Raw genomic sequence first — 6,179 nt, forward strand, 5'->3', positions numbered from 1 at the left:
AGCAAGGAGTGTGTGATGATACACTCTAAAAGATATTAGTGCACTTTATTTAAATCAGTGAAACATTTTTACACTCAAAATTATTAAGTAGATTTCAAAGCATACAAATTAAGTAAAACAAATCATTGAAATTGAGTAAATCTAACTTATATTTTCAATGATATCTGCATACATTGAGTTAGTAGAATTAGCAAATTAAATTGAGTAAATTCATTGAAATATTTTGTAACCCGTACAGAAAAAATAAAAAGGAACCACAAAAGAATAACTACATACTGCTCAAATTTTTTTTGTTGAAGCTGATTACATCAACTTTTTTAAGTGTTGGAAACAGATTTTTGGAGTAATCATTACTCATACATTTATATTAGGTTATGTTGGGTACTTTTCAAAAAGGCTATATGTTCTACATCAACTGCAATTTCTCCTTTTTTCTATTACGTACTTTAATCCTGAATATTAATGCCTCCCAAACTAGTCCAATTTAAGGGACTACAAATGACAATAAGTGAAAAGAAACCAGGAAGTCCTCTTCCGTCATCTTCGGTATACCATTCACTATATATTTCCCCCCCACAGGCAGTATGCCCCTTACAGGCGGAAGTTCTCTCACTGAGTCAGTGAGTGTCTAATGCCCAAAGGCATTCTGGGACAAAAACAAAGATTGAGTGCTGTTTAACTAAAACTAAAAATGTGTTTAAAAATGAAAAAATAGAGTTGAAATAGCTATTTGGGACTTTTAAGTTAACACAATCTATTTTTCCAACAACCCTCAACTGCTGGTCTTAGAGTGTGCTTAGGTGTTGCTTCTGTAACTGTTGTGTATGTAAAAACACAATGTAGCTTAAAATTACTCTGTCGTCTTGTTGTAGTCCTAAGTCCAGCCAGACTGAGTGTAGCTGTGCCTGCCAAAACTGCACCATTTGAATCAAATCCAGAATGACATCACTCACTCACTTCCGCTTCACGTACTCAATTTTTTTGAGTAGAATCGTCAGGTCATTAATAATATTGAGTACTGTCTAATATTTTTTGTTGTTAAAACTGATAACTTTTCATAGCTTTTACTCAAATATATTATTGAAACACGCAGAAATTATTAAAGATATTTAAACAATTTAATCTGTCGGACAAGTCATCATTTCTTTTAATTACATTAATTTATTTGATAAATGTATATTTCCCTCAAAGTTTCATGTTTGAGTTTTACTCAAGAATATTGATAGTTCTAACCCAAATACTCAAAATAATGATGTTCATTGGTTTACCTAAAGAATACCTAAATATAACTGTTAAATTTACTCGGCCCTTGAATTATTTTTTACAGTGTATATTGCTACAGTTTTTTGAGTATAGGCCAATACAACACCCCCCATTTTGGTTCTGAGAGCGAACAAGTCATTAATAAGCTAATGAGAGTTTTCATCCCAATAAATACAAGCTCTTGTCATAGCCATCAATATCATGTTGATGGGATGTGATATCAGTGGCCCTCCGCACCTTAAGTCCATTTCCCACATAGATAAGAAGTAAAGCAAATGCAACCATCTGCCTCTGCATGACATGCAATAGACACTATGTCTAAATAAGACCCCAAAGGGCTGTTACATAGTATCTTTATTTGATGACCTGTGATATAAGCTGGTGTGATGCCATAGTACTCTCCTAATTACGGTTGTCTTTTATTCTGAGCAGCATAATTCCCTTTCTCTCTATAGTGGCAAAAGCTTTTTTCACCCTTTATGTAACTTTTTTGTTTTTTCAGCTCAGAAAGATTAAAGTCAGGGTCTCGTATTCCTGTCAGACATATAATCAGCAGGACAAACTGCCCTTTGAAAAGCTCTATGTCTAACAGCTCTGACAGCTCAGGCTGAAAGGAAAATCTGTCTGCTCAGTGTCTCGCTGCCTTTTTCTGTCTGTCATATCTCTTTTCTTTGTATCTTTTTTCCAGCTGATTGATGTGATAAACCATTCATTGCTTTCTTCTGAGTCAATTTTGGCTCTTTCAGTGTCCCTTTTCTTTAGACTGACATTACTTTATTGACACATGAAAGAAATAGGCTGCTGACAGACCTTGAGAACTGAAAATAAGAAAGTCGTTCTTTGTTTGTAAAACAACAAGTAAGCTCTCACCTGTGTGGTTTTATTGCTTTAAAGTATAAAAAAGCAGTTTATCATTAGGGCACTGAAAACAGACAAAACCTGTCATTGCAGGGTGGTGATTGGTACCCAAAAAGGGAATTCAGCTCAAGGTATGGAAAATAATTCTCCATTTATTTCATTGTCAAGTAGCTTCTGTTATCAGTAGTGTGGCACTAAGCTGCTGTCAACAGATCATAAACATAAACACAGGAATACATAAGGAGTGAGCACAGACAGAAGTGAAGAAAAAGTGGTAGAAAGCAGTCAACAAAGAAAAGACAGGGTAAAAACATTTAAAGTAAACAGGGCTTTCATTTCAAAATTAAAAGATTTATACACAAATATTCAAATAAAATGCTACATTTCATTTTAGTAAAAATACAAAAACCTGAATTTCTGGCTGAATACATCTAACAGTTAGTAGCCCAGGGGCCTCAGTTATCAACAATGTACCGATTAGTTCAGAAATTGTTTCTTTGGGGGAGATTGAAGAGTGCCTTTGATTTCAGGAGACTTGGAAATGTCAAGTGTTTGTGATTACCCAAAAAGTAATGCTCATGCTGAAATAAAAGAAAGTTAATCTTGCTTATTCCATCCTTCCATCCATTCTGCTTATCTGGTATTGGGTCGCGATGGTAGCAGGCTAAACAAGTCAATCTAGACGTCTCTCTCTCCAGCAACGTTTTCCAGCTCCTCCTAGGGGACTCTGAGGTGATCCCAGGCCAGATGGGATATATAATCCCTTCAGCGAGTTCTGGGTCTACCCCAGGTCTTCTCCCAGTTGGACATGCCCAGAAGACCTCCACAGGGAGGTGACCAGGAGGTATCATGATCAGATGCTTGAACCACCTCAGCTGACTCCTGCAAATGAGTAGGGGTCAGAATTGGTTTTGACAGCTATTTTTTATGCTAAGTCATAGCCATAGCCTTGTCTCTAGGTCACATTTTAGCCATTTCTACCCCTCATTGTTGTAGTTGATTAAAACAAATTAACATTTTGGTCCAGTTTAGTCCATGAAAGCAATTACATTTTAGTCAACAATTTTAGTCAAAACATTTATTTTCTTTGCCTGAATCATACCCTGCCTATAAACAGTATTACCCCCTTGGACGCTTTACCCTTATATTGATTTTATGAATCAGTCATGGTCAATATAATTTGGCTTTTTTGACACAAAAAAAATGAGCAAAAAATTATTTAATGTCAAAGTGAAAACAGATGTCTACAAAGTAATGTCAATCATATAAAAATATGTAAGGACTCCCATGAATATTCACCCCATTTAAAGTGACTGACCTAATCCAACAGAGGTCTAGCCAATTGGTGCTAGTAAATGTGTCTTAAGAGACTAGTGTAAATACACCTGTGTCTGGAAGGTCAAGTCACTGGTCAATCAGTATTCCTGGCTACCATTATACCATGAAGACAAAAGGACACTCCGAGCAATTCAGAGAAGGTTATTGAAAAGTATAAGTCAGGGCATAGATACAAAAAAAATCCAAGGCTCTGGAACATCTTTCAGACTTCAGTTAAACCCATCATCAAGTCATGGAAGGAATATGGCACAACACCATCCTCACAAACTGCGTGACTGTGCAAGAGTGAGACTAGTGAGAGAGGCCACCAAGACTCCTATGACTACTCTGAAGGAGTTACAAGCTTCAGCAGCTGAGATGGGAGAGACTCTGCATACGACAGCTGTTACCCAGGTTCACCTCTCAAAGCTTTACGTAGGAAAGCTGACCATTTGTATCTGGGATGTCATTCTTTCGGTCACTACCCAAAGCTCATGACTACAGGGGAAGGTTGGAACAAAGATCAACTGGTAGAATGAAAGCTTTGCCTTCCAGCTCAGCTCCCTTTTCACCACATCAGTCTATCCGGCTATCAATCGCATGGTCCATTCTATGAGCAAGACTACCAGATACCTGAACATCTTCACTTGGGGTGAAGGCTCATTCCCCACCTGGAGTGAGCAATCACAGAACCTGGCCTCAGATGTGGAGGAGCTGACCACACTTTGCACTCAGCTGCAAACCACCCTTATGTCTTTAGAAGGACTCCAACTGAAGAAGCTGGAACAGAACCACATGATTTGCAAAAAGCAGTTCTGAGGTTGCCAAACCAGAAACCCTCATCCCCTGGGCAAACCAAACAATGGGTATTAAGATTTATGCTTTCTGTGTTGTTACTTTTAATGTTTAAAACCACTGCTGGGATTTACTGGAAGCTGCAGAAACAACCTCTGTTGACTGCAAAAAACTTAATGAGTGTACATTTAACTTTTAAAGGAATGAAGGATAATTTTTTTTTTATTAAAAACAACTTAACAGGGGGGCCGGCTGTAACATAATGGTCATGGGAGTGATTCCCAGTTTGGCAGCAGTGTTTTGCGCCTGTTTCCCCCCACTCTCACTCCCTATATTTCCTGTCTCTCTTCAGCTGTCCTATCACAATAATGGCTAAATAAGCCCCCGAACAACTTGATAGGATAAAATCATTGAAACAAAAGAGGCCCACAGAAGGTGTCAAAGTCAACAAAACCAAAAGCTCCTCACAGAATCTTTTAAGTTCTACTGAATGTCACATTTACTAGGTATTGTCAAAGCAACTCATGATGTGTAATAACACAAAATATGTATCTTTGGCTCACAGGACTCATGATTACTATACAATTTGTTTTAGAAGCCAATTGAGGTCTTGAAGCTTCAAGAAATTTTATTTAAAACACACCTTTTTTTTTAACTTGACACACATAATATACTGTGCAAAAATACTACAATTACATTTTGAAAAAGGTTTATGGTTTAACAGAATCATAGTTTATTATGACCTTTCTTTCAGAAGTCCCTAAGCTACAAACCTACATGCTAGGAGGCATTTCTCTTGCATGCAGAAGAAAAAAAAAATCAAAATACCACCTGAACTCTATACAGAAGGGGTGTCCAAACTATGGCCACATACCACCCTTGGGCCATTTTTAATTGGCCCACAGAGAATTCTTTAACATAAGTGAAAAACTGCCCACATTAGAACACGAAGTTTGTGCTTGACCTTCGAGTAAATTCCATCTTTGTTTTCTTATTGAATGATGAGTATAGTTTGTGTTACCTTGGGGGCTCATCTAGGAAGGTAACACAAAACTGTATGTCTGTCAGTGAGTAAACAAAGAAATAAGTCATAGTTTAATGAAGATGGTACGAATTTATTTGGATTAGTGTATATTTTAGTTTCAGCACTAGGCAGTGCTCCTGTGCTGATTCTATAAACAAACATTTTGAAGGGACACTTTATTCATGGGCTTAAACTGAGACACACTGTAAATTCTCTGATGTATGGAGTGTCATCCTCATTCTGACGGGACAGATCCAGTGATAGCCAGAGCCAACCAAGGCCCAGCTGAAATATGATTGGCCTTCTTAAAATCCTTGAAATGACTGTTATTTGCATTGTCAGCCATTAATTAGCCATTGAAGCATATTCAATCACTAAGCACATCTTTACCTAAATAAGACAGGATTTTATGACCTCAGTATCATAAAGTTGAGGTATATGAAAGTGGAAAATGTTTGGACACCCCAGCTATCCATTCTTGAAATCTGCCTAATAACACAGCTGCATGGCTTTACTGTGACAGCAGGTGCATTTTGACTTATTACAGCAGTGCATTTTTATGAACAGACACTGCACTTTTGAGGCAGTCGTGGACTTTTCGTGACCAAAGTTTAAATAAAACACAGCAGCCTTACTGTGTCCAAAGCAACATTGGAATGAATAGTACATCTGTTGCAAAAGTATGGGAGTATTAAAACACCTGAGATGTGGGGCTGGTTTTTGCATCTACACTTTTAATGTTTGCAACGCTGCATCCTGCACAGTTTGTTTTTGTATTTGAGGCAGAGAGAGGAGGCATGGGGCACATCCACTAAGTGATACTAACAACCTCATCACATGTATACCCAAAGCTTCCGCTATGACAGTAGAATGGTTCAAAAACAAACTATCTGGGTCTTGATCACAGTTAATGTGGTCATTT

At 37.5% G+C, this 6,179-nt stretch overlaps 1 protein-coding gene across 1 annotated transcript in view; it reads left to right on the forward strand.

Moving 5' to 3' along the window:
- Positions 1 to 6,179, forward strand: part of cep89 (centrosomal protein 89) — an 88,294-nt gene that overhangs the window by 37,355 nt on the left and 44,760 nt on the right. The gene's annotated exons all lie outside the window — the stretch shown is intronic.

Source organism: Cheilinus undulatus, linkage group 1 (assembly GCF_018320785.1).
Source record: "Cheilinus undulatus linkage group 1, ASM1832078v1, whole genome shotgun sequence".
Classification (NCBI taxonomy): domain Eukaryota; kingdom Metazoa; phylum Chordata; class Actinopteri; order Labriformes; family Labridae; genus Cheilinus; species Cheilinus undulatus.